This window comes from Onychomys torridus, chromosome 23, assembly GCF_903995425.1.
Source record: "Onychomys torridus chromosome 23, mOncTor1.1, whole genome shotgun sequence".
Taxonomy (NCBI): Eukaryota; Metazoa; Chordata; class Mammalia; order Rodentia; family Cricetidae; genus Onychomys; species Onychomys torridus.
Window position 1 is genome coordinate 38,582,384 of NC_050465.1, and position 16,729 is coordinate 38,599,112.

Sequence of the window (16,729 nt, forward strand, 5' to 3'; positions counted from 1 at the left end):
CAAGGATGAGCAGCAGTATGGCCGAGTGGTCCAAACACTGGACTAAAAGGAGAAGGAATCCTTGAAAACTAACCTGCAAGTCTTAGATTTTTCTCTAAGATTGTGACCATTGAAACTTAACCCAAAGTTACAAGAACTAGTATTGAGAAGTCTATTTAGAAACTGAGTCAATTCTTTCAGAAAGAAATGGCCACAAACAAACTCTATGTTCTCAATTGTATCTTATGCTACTGAAATCAAAGGCATCTTCCATCTGTAGGGACAGAGAGGACAGTTTATTTGTCAGAACATATCTTTATAAAGTTAATACAAAATGTCAAATATTTATTATAAATCATTGTTGGCAGGTTAATAAACAAACTTGTTCTTTGGAATCTCCTCTTTTTAACGCAAATTAACTCTAATAACAATATTTCAAACTATAGTGTTCAGCATTTCCTTGTTTTTAAGATCATTATTATATAATATATTTTATGTAATAAATTATAATAACAGTTATATAAGTTGGAGACATAAATACTAGTTTTGATGAAAGTCATTAATATCATGTCTATGTAAATTCAGCAAAGGAACTAATCTCATCAGGGAAAGACAGAAGAAAATGTCTTCCACATTGACTCCTGGGACATTTCTGAGTCTGCAGCATCCTTTCTTATCAGGCTTGCCTAATGCTGTCTACATTAACCCCCACCTCTCTAGGTGACATTCAACCCTGAGACTACATAGTCTGAAGATCCTGGACTTCCTCTACTGGATCTCTGTGAGTTCAGGGCCACACTGGAAACAGAGCCAGGCAGTGGTGACACACACCTTTAATCCCAGGACTTGAGATCTCATATCTTTGCCTGGGAAAGACACACACCTTTAATCCCAGAAAGTAATATGGCAGGACACAGAAAGGTATATAAGGCACAGGGAAAAAGGAACTTGCTCTCTTGAGGCTTTTAAGCAGTTCAGCTAAGACCCTTTTGGGTGAGGACTCAGAGGCTTTCAGGCTGAGGAAACAGGATTAGCTGAGGAGTTGTTGAGGCGAGGTTGGCTATGGCTTATTCTATGTCTCCAGTCTTTCAGAATTAACCCCAATATCTGACTCCAGATGCTTTTTATTAATAAGACCTTTTAAAATTCATATTACAAGGTTAGCTTGATATTAAAAATTGAAGTGCTTTTGTGAAGAGAAACAAGCTAAACAAGGGCCCAAGAGACTCAGTTCCACAATTCTGTGTGCCTTATCCTTGAGTCTCAATTTCAGCAGTCGCAAATTTTATATAAAACCCCATTGTGTGATGACTATGTGAAGAGAAATAAGTAAAAGTCACCATGAAACTTTTAGTAAGCTTATTAGATGTCTATGTGTCTCCACAGAGAGACACAGAATACTAGGATGCAGCATGTGACCTTTTCAGCCCTAAACTCGCCAATTGTCAAACAAATGAATGAGCAGTTGGGATAGTAGATGAAGAGGGAAAGAGAAATAACCTTTCAACAGAAAAGGATTGCTATATACCTTGGAGATTGCCGCCGAGACACCCAGAGAAATGGCTTTTAGAAAAATGGTCACCACTTCATCCCTTTAGCCTTCCATGTCCAATATAGCTGAATTTGACACAGTAGGAGAATACAGGATAAAAATGGCCCTGCAGGGAATTTCATCCTATTATGTTTATATGAAAGGAGGACTGTGAACCCCATGCATTTTTTTCCCAGTTTTCTTTCTTATGGTTCCGGTGCTCTGATCACAGCCAACCCAGCTCTGTGTGTGCTGCAGGCAGTAATTTTGTAGGAAGTATCTCAGTCAAAAACCTGATGGATGTGTAACCACGAGGAGATAACCTCTAGAAAGGATCGAAGCAAAATGAGATTGTCTTAAGTAAATCCATTTAAGACTAGCCTAGCATAGAGACTCCAGCACTGTAAATTTATAGATTGTCCGGGAGTAGCCAAGAAGCTTGTAAGATATGCTGAGGAAACAGTTCAGGCTAGTGTATAATCTGAAAGTTGCTGAGGCAGGAAGTCATTAATCTCATTTTCTGAGTGACGTTTTTGATCATTCCACCTTCTCATGAAAGAATATTTTCTGGAAGTCAAAGGGGTGGTAGAATGTAAAAATTTTTTAAAAAAATAAAAATAAAAGCCAAGATGGAGTACCTTTGTCCACCCAGATATCATTTTCTGTTTTTGTGGAAATGAGAAAAGTTGCTTTCAGAAATCACAATCTAAGCAGGTCTTTTTTATTATTATTATTATTCATTTTGCACACCAACCACAGATCCCCCTCTCATCCCTCTTCCCACTCCCCACCCCTTATCCCATCCTCCAACAATGTAAGTTCTCCCATGGGGGAACAGCAAGCCTGGTACATCCCACTAAGGCAGGACCAAGCTCCTCCTCGCTGCATCAAGGGTGAGCAAAGTGTCCAACCATAGGTAATAGGATCCAGAAAACCAGCTCAGGCTCCAGGGATCGATAGCTCATGCACCTGATCACACCCAAGCAGGTCTAACAACAGCCCTCATACACATTCCTGGCATGACTCCTAAAGTACCTAAAAATCTACGGCAAGGGAGAAATGTCATCTGCTCCTTTTCCTTGTACTTTCTCCAATGATTCTCATCTAAACCCCTTGATGGTAACAGCCAGCAATGGAATTATTCAGTGAGGGAAACACAGAGCCACTTAATCAGTGGTGGGCTTTGGGCAAAGACAGCATCAGCAGAAGATGAAGGAAGTCGAGCAGTGTTGGGGCTAAAATATCATCAGAGAACAAGCACACTGTGCTGTGCCCGTGTGCTGGGACTCGGGACAGCAGCTTCGCCCCTCATGCTGTGAAACTGGGTCTGCTGTGGTCACGGGGCTACAGGTGTGTTCAAGAAAAGCCACTGGCCTGTGGGAGGAGAGCTGCTCTGACATCCCAGACTATGAAATCATCTGGGGAAGCTGATGAGCAATCCTAACCGGCCAACCACTGGACAGAACAAGAGAAAAGACAAAAGGCCTTGTTCACTGACGTGGGAAGATCATCTTTTCAGTATTGGGGCAGGGGCAGGGTTCTTCCAGGCTTCAGCCTCCGTCCTCAGTACTGCCAACTGAAAAATAATAGCTTTTCTACCACTATTCAGATATTGTGGCTGGTTAGAAATCACTATAATGGGTTTGTTCTTTAATTACTTAAAATGACTGAATAGGTATCTTGATGGCCCAAAGCCACTTAAAAGCAGATTCATGTTAGCATAGCGTCACTACTGGATAACAGAACTTCTATTTACTTGCTTCTATTTGGCACTACATATTATTCTGTATGTTCAGTTCTCTTCATTTGCTGTTGAAATGATAAGTTTTTAGTTGTCAAGTTTTGAACTTAAAATGACACTTTGCCACCTAGCATCAAAAATGCTGGATCACACAAATTTCTATGAACTACACACACACACACACACACACACACACACACACACACACACACACACACACACACACACACACACACACACACACACACACACACACACCTTCATATCCCTTACTATGTGGTCAATCTGGACAAGATAAACAATATTAAAGGTATTCAATGTTAGAGAAAAAATAGAATTATTTTCTCACAATAATGAATACTATCTTTTTTTCTACATAAGGTATTCCGGAAAGAGATTTATTGAATGCCTACTACACACCTACATATAATCTAACATGTAGGACCTGAAATGATCACCAGCTGATTACCAACGTATGTGTATATTGTGCAAAAATCAAATTAGAGTGTTCCTGGGTTTGTACAGGGGTAGAGGGGGTACTTTTTTACAATTATTATAGTTTTTTGTTTAATATTTGCTAACTTCTTCATATGTGATCTTTCTTTTATTTATTTCTCTATCCAAAGGGCAATGGTATTTTTAAAGCATAAATATAGAATCAATTCATTCTGCTTTGTATTATTCCTTAAACTGAAAAATTTTAAAAAAAATCTACTTCTCTCTTACCTTAGCTTTATTATGAAAAACAAAGGTTCTGCTTTCCCCAAGTTCTCCCTTTTGTATGAAGGCGGAGTCTGACTGACTTGGTCAAAGATTTATGATGTTAACCTGGCAGGAAGCAAAGAAAAAGAAAGTTTCTACTCTGAGGTGAAAATAAGGAGCCTTTGGAATGATAAGAACAGAGTTTGGAGATGACCAGTTACAGTAGTTCAATCCAGGTACAAGGAGATGGATCTATCCATTTAATTTCCATGGTCCAAGGGGGACAACTGTACAAAAGCTTACACATCCCAATATAAGGTCATCTGGTAGATCTCAGAAAGAATACAATGATATCAAACATCTGCTATATTTACAGTGCCCGGCATAGCAAAGCAATGGTAGGAGCTTGAGGTCTGGAGAAGGATGTATCTGCTCTTCATAAATATGATAATTAAGACTACATGTCAATATGCTAAGCTGCAGTGCCCAGAAGTTTGAGAAAACATTAGTGCCCATATTGCTATGACAGCATTTTCTTGTTTTGGAAGCTTAGCATTCAAATCAGTGAACTCTGAGTAAAGCAGATTGCCTTGCCATAAGTCTGGGGAGACTTCATCCAATGAACTTAACAGGAAACATCAAGGCCCTCCAAGGAAGCAGAGTCTCTGTCTCCAGGTGTCTTGGATTCCGGACTTGAACAGCAGCCCTTTCCTGTTCCCAGCCTGCCAGGCCACCACTCAGATTTCTGGTTGATTTTTCAGGCCCATAAAATATTCGAGCGAATGTGCCCTGAACAACAGTGCACAAGCATGGCATAGAGGAGGCTCAGGAGATGAGTGGACTTTCTCAAACTAGAGGCCAATGGAAGAGACTCCAGAATGAACAACTTCATAACTAGCTAAAGTGAATGTCAGCAACCAGGCGCTTCAGTAAGGCCCTCACAGGAGACTCAGTAAAGAGAGTGTCACATTCAAAAGGACACCATTTACAGCACCCAAGACATACATTAACTAGCAGCACCACATTAACTAGCAGCACTGTAAAAAATGAAAGATGCAAAGAACATCATCTAAGCCATCTTCCAAGCCTTCTAGGAACATTAATTTCTCACTGCACAGATTTCATAAGAAAAGACACCTGGAGAGAGCAGAAAAACAGCCCCAGTATAAAATTTGTATTGATCAGTGCATAAATACACTGGGACACTAAGTACAGGAAATCAGATCCGAACCTATAGTTATTTTACAAGGCCCTGATTATTTTTTCTCCCATCATAAAATTGTTTGGGATATCTGGAAAATAAAGATAAAAATGTATTGACCATAAGTCATATATTTACTCTACTACATAAACTTAGTTATAGAGTAATATTTTACTCATTTTAAACCAGAATTAGCAACATATTTGCACAGCAGATATTCAATGACCTTGTGATAGAGTATCAGTATGTGTACCTGTGTATGTAAACAAGTCACTCTATTATTTCAAGATAATTTTATGGACCGTCTATTAGTGTACTAAAGAGTTTCCTATTTCTAACAATGAAATCAACTATACAACATTCTTTAGCTCACCTTTAAGTTTGTTAGCATCTTATCTATCTGGTTTTCTTCATTTTAAGTATCTGAGGTAAGCAATATATACATATAGCTTCTGTCTTGGGGGTTCTTATTAGTGATTGAGACTGCCAAAGTCAATCTGTATAGCAAGGAAAACACCCCAGGCCCAAAATTAGTTCCATGTAGACTGAAATTCTTAGAAACTGTCTGAGATGATTTCCTGATTCACACTTCAGAGTCTGGTACCAGCTTTGCGTCTGTTTATTAAGTGAAGCCTTAGCTGTTCCTGAGCAGGTGTAGGTTAAACTTTGATGGGTGATAGTCTATTAGATGGTGTTCAATACAAGATAGGATAAGCTTCCATAGTCCATGGACAGCTGTAATGAAGTTTTTCAGCAATTACAAGCCAGTGAAGTCACATGGGTAATAGAGGGACAGAGTAAATCATTTCAGATATGAAGTAGTTGGACCAAGCCTATCCATAGACAATTAATAAATGTTCACAGACATTTGCAAACTAATACGTTCTTGTTAGTTTCAAAAATATGCACCTCTAGCTCTTGGTATATATCAAGAATCTTTTTAGCTATCAAATATTAAAGGCCATTGAAAAAAATTTCCAAACGCTATAACTTCATAGCCCAACGAACATTCACCAGAGGATCTTCTCTATTTAAATCACTCTTGGTTCTTTTGTGGGATTTTTGTTGTTGTTGTATTACTGTTCAAGACTGCTTTTAAAGCAGTTTGACTTTCTTCCCAGCATCTGCACAACTTCCATCACTATCAACATCACACACATAGCACACTGGCTACAATCAGTGAACTTACACCATCACTATCAACACCAGGTACATGTAGCAATCAGCTTTATTCACATAATAATGCACATTTAAATTTTTTACAACATCTTTGCATGACTTTGTAGCTTATTTCTCTTAACTCTGTAAGTTCCATTGTCTGGGGTAGTACAATTTATGCATCAGTTTATCAAGGAGCATTGTAAGACAAATTGCTAAGTGTGGTGGTATTGTGTTCCCCAAAATATTGTGCACCCTAATAAACTTATCTGGGGTCAGAGAACAGAACAGCCACTAGATACAGAGGCTAGAAAATGGTGGCACTCATGCCTTTAATCCTAGCATTCCAGAGGCAGAAATTCATCTGGATCTCTGTGAGTTCAAGGCCACACTGGAAACAGCCAGGCATGGTGATACACACCTTTAATCCCAGGAAGTGATGGCAGGAAGCAGAAAGGTATATAAGGCATGAGGACCAGGAACTGGAGCTGGTTAAGCATTCAGGCTTCCCAGAAGCAGTTCAGCTGAGATTCATTTGGATAAGGACTCAGAGACTTCCAGTCTGAGGAAACAGGATCAGCTGAGGAACTGGCAAGGTAAGGTGGCTGTGGCTTCTCTGATCTTTGAGCATTCACCCCAATAACTGGCCTCAGGTTTGATTTATTAATAAGTACCTTTAAGATTCATGCTACATCTGGCACTCAGAGGTTAAGAGCACTGGCTGTTCTTCCAGAGGTCCTGAGTTCAATTCCCAGCAACTACATGGTGGCTCACAACCATCTGTCATGAGATCTGGCACCCAATGTTCATGGTACAAATTCATGAAAAAGCTACTGGCCTGTAGCCTTGTGGGCCCCAGCTGAGACTTGAGCTACATGTTGCCAGTTCTGATGGCACCTGCTGGTAGGATTTGCTGAAAGAGTAAGAGGCAGGAGGATGCCGAGTTTGAGGCCAGCCTGGGAGGCTTGCTAAGGAGAAGCTAAAGCCGGCTGGGGACTAGCTACAAACGGTGGCAGTGGGACCATGGAGGCAGTGACTGCTGCTCCGAGTTGCAGGCTTCTTCTCATCGTGTTGGTGACTGCGGTGGTGCTGCTACCTGGGACAAAGGGTTTACTACTGCTTGTTCAGAGAAGAATTGCCAGGAACACTGGGTTACAAGAAAGCATCGGCAAAGGTCAGTTTGGAAACGTTTGGCAAGACAAATGGTGGGGAGAAATTGTTGGGAAGATTTTTCTCTTCTGGGGGAGAACGTTCCAAGAGACCGACATTTATCAGACTGTGATTGCTCCAAACCACAGAGAAGGAGGGAAAAAAAAGTCTGCAGGGAACCATGACCGCAGGGAACCATGACCATGGGTAACAGCAACTTTTAAATTTTCAAAAAGATGACAGGATCCCACAATGATGATTCCACATGGACTATGATAAAGCCATTAAACTGATTAATACCACAGAAAGACTGGCTTTGAACTATAAACTACTCAGGAAAGTTTCAAGATGGCTAGCTGAGATGATTCAGATTCATAGACTACTAGAACAAGGACTTGAGACAAGCCCTGCACTTTTCCATTATGCAGAGACTGGACAAATGATACAGGACTTGACAATTAACCCAAATATTTTCTTTTCAGGATTCCCTAAAGATGTCTTCACCCCCAGAAAGCAGGAAGTAATTTTAAGAAAACGATGCCCATATTCCCAAGAGGTGGGGTGGTGGTTTGGGGTTTTATAATGAGTTATGGATATTGTCATTGTTTATGATGGTTGGTTACAAGTTGTTAATTGTTAATGGTCAGGAAAAAAGCTGAACAAGGAGATTAGACTCAGAGTTTTTGTTTAAAAAAGAAAAAAGAGAATAAAGATATAAGGTAGATCGTTGAATCTACTCTGAGGAAAAAGATAAAGAAAAAATAGGATAAATGGGTAGATCATTGAATCTATTCTAAAAATAAAAGGGGGAAGAGATAAAAATGACAAAAGGTAGATTATTGAATCTATTATGAAAAGACAAAAGAGAGAATATGGATATAAGATAAAAAGGAGACTATCGAATACATTTTTAAAATGGAACTACTTGTTTTACATAGGATAAGTAACAAAAAAATTTTGTCTGAGTTTATCAAATGTTACTGGACTGGACATTGTTATATATTAATGGAGTTTTTATCTGAGTCTATCAAATGCAAATGGACTAGACATTGTTTAAGTATTTATTGCTTGTATATATTGTATATAATTATTGTACTAATTGGATATAGTTTTTCTTGTATTAGTTGTAAGCTTTTTTAAATTTTAGACAAAAAATGGGAAATGTGGTGGTATTGTGTTCCCCAAAATAATATGCACCCTAATAAACTTATCTGGGGTCAGAGACAGAACAGACCCTAAATACAGAGGCTGGAGGGGAAGGACAGCAGTGGCAGTGAAGGGTAAGAAAGGGATTTTAGTATCCTCTTAGCTACTGCTCTGACCTCTTAGGCTTTTAACTCTGCATTTGGCTCTGTGTTTCTTATTTAATAAGACTGTTACATCTACATAAAACAGTCTTATTAATAAAAAAAAAAAAGATCCAGATATCAGGGTAAAAGCTGAGAGATCAGAAAAGCAGAAAGAAGCCAGCCATGTTCTTGCCACTTGGAAATCCTCAGTCACAGAGACCTACTTCCTGTATACCCCCGCCAATATGCCTTTCTGTGCCTGAAATCTCACTTCCTTTCTCCATCCAGCTACATCACTTCCTCTTCCTGCCCAGCTCTGTCACTTCCTGTCTGTACAGACCTCCAGACCTTTATGGTTAACTAGTATTGGAATTCAAGGTGTTTGCTACCACACCTGGCTCTGTTCCCAATGTGGCCTTGAACTCACAGAGATCTGGATGGATCTTTGCCTCCTGAATTCTAGGATTAAAGGTGTGGGCTACCATTGCCTGACTTCTATGTTTAATATAGTGGCTGACTTTTTCCTCTGAAAAGCTTTATTAGGTTACACAATATATTGGGGGACACAATATATCATCACAGGGCATCTCAGCTGTTATAGTATTTTGATAATTCTAATATAAATGTCCATATACAGGCTTTGATATAGACATAAGCTTCAGCTCATTTAGGCAAATTATCAAGGAGGGTAATTTCTATATTTTATACAGAAGTATGTTTGGATTAGTAAGAAGCTGCCAAGTTATCTTCATAGATTACTCCATGATTTTGTATTCTCACAGGAAGTGAATAAGGGGTGCTACTGCTCCACATCCTTGCCAGCAATGCCTAGACTTCAGCCTTCTCAACAGGCATGGAGGAATCTCACTCATTCGCCATTCCCTTGCAGCACTTGACATAAAGCCTCTTTCAATTATTTGCCATGCTTGTCTTCTTTGGTAAAGAATGTCAGCATTTATGTTTTTAAAGCATCTTTAGAACCCTCTTTTGGGGAGTAGGGGCTGCCTTCAAATTGGCACAATCCTCCTTTCTCAGCACCTAAGTGCTGGGGTGACAGGTGTGAGACAGGTATGAGCCACTATGGGTTGCTCAGCTCACTTTCTAAAACGTGCAGATGGTCAAACTCAATAGTCTTCAGATCAAGTCCCTTCCTGGTGTGATGGTTTGAACAAGAATAGCTCATATATTTGAAAACTTGGTCCCCAGTTGGTGGAACTGTTTAGGAAGGATTAGGGAGTGTGGCCTTATTGGCGGAGGTGTGGCAAAGGTAGGGTGGCTTGAGGTTTCCAAAGTCCACGCCATTCCCAGTTATTTCTCTCTCCCTCCTCATGTTGTGGATCAGATGGGAGCTCTCCTCCACTGCTCGGCCCCATGCCTGCCTGCCTGGTGCCATGCTCTCCACCAAGGTGGTCATAGAACCTAACCCTCTAAGACTAGAAGCCCCAGTAAATCTTTCTTTTGTAAGTTGCCTGAATCATGCTATTTTGTCACAGCAATTAGAAATTCAACTATTTCTATCGTGAGTTTAGACTAAGAATTGGGGTTATTTAATTATGAAAATAATTCACTTATTCATTGTATATTTCCTCATGCATTTCCTAATGTGGTGGTATATACCTGGAATCCCAGCACTCAGGAGGTAAAAAGAACATTCACTTGAGCTTCATAGAAAAATATTACTTAAAGATTACTTAAAGGAAAATAATAATAAATAAAAACTATAGCTAATATTTTTCAAACACAATAATATTTAACAAAATATTAATATACATAGTCCATGAGGCCTAAAATCCCAGTGTTATCTTTAAAGCATTCACAGGACTCCATAATTATCACCATCTCACTCTGTGTGAATAAATTGAAGGCCCAAACTACTCTCTGAATTATGAGAGGCATGCTCTCTTATTGGGAATGCCCTTGTACTTAATCCTTATCAATTTTATACCAAATAAAACAGCTATCAAATTTACTATATATGCTTTGATTCATGAAATTATTATCAAGAACTATTAACATTGGGCTGAAAAGACCATTACTTTCTAAGAACAGTTTATGTTCAAATGGGTAACAAGTCAGGGGTATTTATCTTCTGAAAAATTGGTATATCAAAAGATAATAATTTACTATTGGGAAATAATATTACCTTAGTAAATAATATTTTACTGCAAGTATGGTTTAGAATAAGAAATTGGTTATTCATAGTTCCCAGGCAGCTTATGATACATTTAAAGGCAACATTACTAAAATAACTAAAAGTATAACAACATAAAAAAGGAAGTAAAGAGGGGACGTAATTATAAGATGTGACCAAGATTTCCATAAGTATTAATAACTTAAGACTTCTCCTTCTGAAGTAGTTTCAGTAACTAGACAAACTATTAAATTAAGTACACCATGTTGTTTTAATCTTTTAAATTTAAAAACAATTACCAATATTCATGTACTTGATGATTTATTAGACTCTCTGAATAGTATTTTTTTACATTTTTAAGTAAACAACATTTGTATAATGATAGTTTTATCAAATTATATCATACCAAGATAAAAGAATACCTCCAAACATAGGATCCCAAAACAAAACACAAAACCGGCTAATGATATCACTAGCTGATTATAATAATTATAACAATTTACAAAACAGACTTATCTATTCATCTGAATAACTATGTGAATGGAAGTTCCAGGGTGTGATTGGAACTGAAAAAAATTAATTAGGTCCATTTGGCCTATCAACAAAGTTTTGATAAGCTGAAAATTAAACAGTCCAGCAGAGGCCACATACAGGCCTCCAGCCTGTGGCACTGCAGGGAAATTAAACCTTTCGGAAACAGTGCCAACTTAGAGGTTTTAGGCCCTCAGCAGCATAAAGCCCCACAGAAAAAGATTATGGGACCTTGTCTCAGTACCTCTCCTTTGGTTCTCGGTTATCATGAGGGTAACAAGTTCTCCTCTTGGACCTTCTATCATAGATGCTGCTTTCCCACAGACCAAAGCCCAACAGAGACAACCACCCATACAGAGCACCCTTGTCCAAATAAGCCTTTTCTCTCTGTAAACTGATTGATCTCTGATATTTTGTACAATAATGGAGCACTGCCTTACAAAGCACAAAATGTATGACCTAGTTACTCATTTGTGTATGGTCAGGATTGAGTACAGTGTTTGCTGACTTTGATGCTGTAAAAGTCCTTATAAAACACAGAAAGGACATTGAAGATTTTTTTCTGTGCTCACTTTTTACCAAGTCTACATTTAAAGAGTATTTCCTAATTATATGTTCCCTCTCTTTGAGATTCACAGAATTGTTGTTCATGCAATCAGGCAGCTTGTTGATTGTCCAATTTTGAGATAATTCAGTAAATATTTTCTTGGGAATATTTAACTTGAATATGTATGATCATGTATCTTGATAAATGAGGCTAATTTAAAACTTTTGACATATGAATTGTGGCATGATTGCTATTTAGCCTCTAAGTAATGAGACTGACTCACTACGTCTGTATTTATTGGCAGCCCTTTTATATGTGTGCCTGTGTACATACAGAGACCAGAACAGGATGTCAGGCCCCTCACAGCTAGACTTACAGACCTTTCCAGGGTGCCCAAGCTTGCCATGCTAGTGCTGGGATCCAAATCCCAGCATTTGTGATTGCACAGCCAGGTGTCGAGCCTCTCTCCAGCTCCCAGACGCTAAATTATTAAAAATCTAGGAAGTGTTTCCCATTTGCTTTTATTTTATTAATGGTATGATTAAAGCCCAAGTTATAGAACCATGTCTTGACTTTGATATGGAACACACACACACACACAAACAAATAAGAATTTTTCTACACGGATTTTACACAATTTTTCATTTCTAGAAACAGAAATAACAAAACTTACAGCTAAATTCCAACATTAAGATGAGTCTTGGAGGCTTGATAGATAGCTCAGCAGTTAGCAGTGTACATTGCTCTCACAGGAACCCAAGTTCAGTCCCCAGAACCTATGTGGGGTAGCATACAACTGCCTATAACTCCATCTCCAGAGGATCTGACACCTCTTGTCTTCTTCAGGTATGCACACTCATCTGTACACACTCGCACACAGATGCACATTTAAAAATAATACAAATAGAGACTTTACCTCTCCTGCTGCTCCTTGTGTCCCAGCCCCCCCAGTCTCATCCCCAGCTCTGTGGCAGAAAACCTGCTGCAGTCTCCTTTCGTCTTTGACCCCATCCCAAATGGATCACAAAGATCTTCTCTTCCAACCTTCCTTCCCCCAACTCTCCCCAGGACCCCAGCCTCCAACACCAGTGGGCATTCTCTGTGATCACACCAGCTGATCAGGCCAGGACAATAGGTAAGATAACTGAAGACCTTCGCCACTTCCTTGCTCCTCCAAACCCCATCCCACAGTCTCATGACTGCTGCTGCCTTCCTTCCCCTCTGCACAAATCTCCTGGAGATACCACAGATCTTTCCCTCACAACTTCATCTCCACACTTGTTACATTTTCCCAGCCCCCAAGTCCAACATGCACTTCCCACTGCCCTACAGACCACTCCTTCCAGGAAAGCAGGTAGGCTGTCTGTAGATCATCCCTCTCCTTCTGTTTCTCTAGATCCAAGCCCCAGTCTCATCCCCAGTGCTCTAGCAGACCCTCTCAAGTGACCTCACTTCACTGTCTCCTCCCATTTCAAGAAGATGAATAAGCAGATCCTGAACATTCTGCTCCCCTCCTCCCTGTGGACACCCCAGACCCCTAGCCTATCCCCTATTTCTAAGTGTCAGCTCCCCATACCCAGAAACACATTTTATCTGGAATGCCCAGTGACCACAATTATCAGGTCCACTCTCACCAATGGACAGATCATCCAGAAAAAAACAAACAGAAAAATGCTGCGCCTGACAGACATTATAAACCAAAAGGACCTAACAGATATTTAGAGAACATTTCACCTAAACAATAAAGAATAAACCATCTCCTCTGCACTTCGGGGAACTTTCTCCAAAATTGGCCATTGTGTTAGACTCAAAGAAAGTTTCAACAGATAGTAAGAAAATTGAAATGATTCTGTGCATCCCATCAGACCACCATGGATTAAAGCTGGATATCAACAATAATAGAAGCAACAAAAAGCTTACAAACTTATTAAAACTGAACAATGCTCTACTGAATTGAAAAAAAAATAGGTCAAGACAGCAATAAAGACTTTCTAAAACTCAATGAAAATAAATATGCAGCATACCCAAACTTGTAAGACACGATAAAAGCTGTTCTAAGAGGTAATTTCATAGCACTAAGTGCCTACATAAAGCCTGGAGAAATCTAATGCTAGCAATTTAACAGCACACCTGAAAGCTGCAGAACAAAGAAGAATTAAGCACATCCAAGAGGAGCTGACAGCAAGAAATAATCAAACCCAAGGCTGAAATCAATAAAATAAAAACAAAAATAACAATACAAAGAATAAATGAAACAAAGAGTTGGCTCTTTGAGAAAATCAACAAGGTGGACAAACCTTTATCAAAACTAACTGAAAGGCAAAGAGACAAAATCAGAAACAAAAAGGAGGACATAACAATAGAAACCCAAGAAATCCAGAGATTCATAAAGACATACTTCAAAAACCTGAACTCCACCAAATTAGAAAATCTAAAAGAAATGGATAATTTCTCAATAGATGGCACTTAGCAAAGTTAAATCAAGACTAGATAAGCAATTAAACAGACCTATAACACCTTGTGAAATGGAAACAGTCATTAAACTCACCCCCCAAAAAAGCCCAGGGCCAGACAGTTTTAAAACAGAATTCTAACAGACCTTCAAAGATGAGTTAATGCCAATACTCTTCAAATTATTTCAAAAAAAAATAGTAACATAAGAAACATTGTCCAATTTGCTTTATGAGGCCATGTCATGACTACGCTGAAGCCCAAACCACATAAAACCCAGCAAAGAAAGAGAATTACAGATAGATTTCTTTTATGAACATAGATACAAACATTCTCAATAAAATACTTGAAAATTGAATCCAAGAACATATCAAAAAGATTATTCAGTATGATCAAGTAGAGATAAAAGGAATGGTTTGATATATGTGGTGGTATTGTATTCCCCAAAATATTGTGCACTCTAATAAATTTATCTAGTGTCAGAGAACAGACATCCACTAGATATAGAGGCTAGAAAATGGTGGCACTCATGCCTTTAATCCTAGCATTTCAGAGACAGAAATCCCTCTGGATCTCTGTGAGTTCAAGGCCACATTGGAAACAGCCAGGCATGGAGTCATACACTTTTAATCCCAAGAAGTGAGCCTTTAATCCCAGGGAGTGATGACAGAAAACAGAAAAATATATAAGGCATCAAGACCAGAAACTAGAAGCATTTGGCTGGTTAAGCATTCAGGCTTTCGAGCAGCAGTTCAGCTGAGTGAGACCCATTCAGATAAGGACACAGAGGCTTCCAGTCTGAGGAAACAGGATCAGCTGAGGAACTGGTGAGGTGAGGTAGCTGAGGCTTGTTCTGTCTCTCTGATCTTCCAGCATTCACCCCAATAACTGGTCTTGGGTTTGGTTTTATTAATAAAACTCTTTAAGATTCTTGCTACATCTATATGAAAATCTGTCACTGTAATCTACCATAAAAACAAACTGAAAGAAATATACCACATGGAATATATGAAAGAAATATATCTCATTACATATAGAAAAGGACTTTGACAAAATCCAACACCCCATCATGAAAAAGTCCTGGAATTATTAGAGATATAAAAAACATTGTGTGTGTGTGTGTGTGTGTGTGTGTGTGTTACAGAGAGAGAGAGAGAGAGAGAGAGAGAGAGAGAGAGAGAGAGAGAGAGAGAGAGATTGATTTAGTAGAATGGCTTGCAATCCAGGCTGTCCAACAATGGCTATCTGGGGACAGAAAGGTGGAGAATCCTAGAGTTGTTCTGTTGAGGAGGCTGTATGTCTCAGCAGTTCCAATCTGGTGCTGCAGTCCTGGAAGATAAGAGGGTAAGTCCTGGAGGAGAGAACTGCTGGTCTTCAGTCTATGTCCCAAAGACATTGATTCTAACGCCAGCCACAGAAGAGGATAAAGAGGAGAAAAGTGAAGTCTCCTTCTGGCATGTCCTCTGTGGGGTGTCACCAGAAGGTGCAGACTAGAAAAGAAAATCCCTCACAAGAGTGCCCAGCAACTCCGGTTTAGTTGATTCCAGATGCAGTCAAGTTGACAACCAAGATTATCTGTCACACACATACCCATAATTAAAATAAGCCTTTTTTTAAAAACAGCAGATGAAAAGCTGGAGACCCAAAAGAGCTTAGAGCACTGGTGCTGGTTCAATAAAAACCACTAACCAATCCACCTTCTTCAGTGATTCCTCCCTTCCAGTCAAGGAGTGCCACTTATGTAGTCAGCTCTGCTGGGGGAAAGTGAGACTTGTGGGGGGAAATCTTCCCAAAATCTTACTGCTGGTCTACATAAATCTCCTCTTCACTGGACTGAAGTGTAGAAGAAATTTCCCATCCTCCATCCCACCCACCCTCACCATCCCCTACTGCTCACATACAAAGCAAGCGGGATCCTGACTCCTGGCTTTTGGAAGAGTGACTCCAAGTGTTACACAATTGGCAATGGCCATGAACATCTCTAACATCTCTAAAACAGGTCTGGCTTCCTGCACAAGGAAGAGCATCTGAAAGACAATTTGCCAAGTATCTATGTTAAAAAAAAAATCTGGCAGTTTCCCATTTTTCCTTTGTTGCCTTCAAAGCCTTTAGATGTATTCCTCCTAGGTCGGGGTAAGAAGACAAGAATTGTTGTCAAGGAAATAGGTATCATTTCTTTCAAGCTGGCTTCCTGGGCTGGGGTTGCATTAGCCTTTATTAGAGAATGGATTCAGTGACCAGTTTCCCAGTCTGGGCATTTTATGGTTTTAGCATTAATAAAAATTTGTTGCAGGTTTCAAATGTGTGCCATGACTTTTT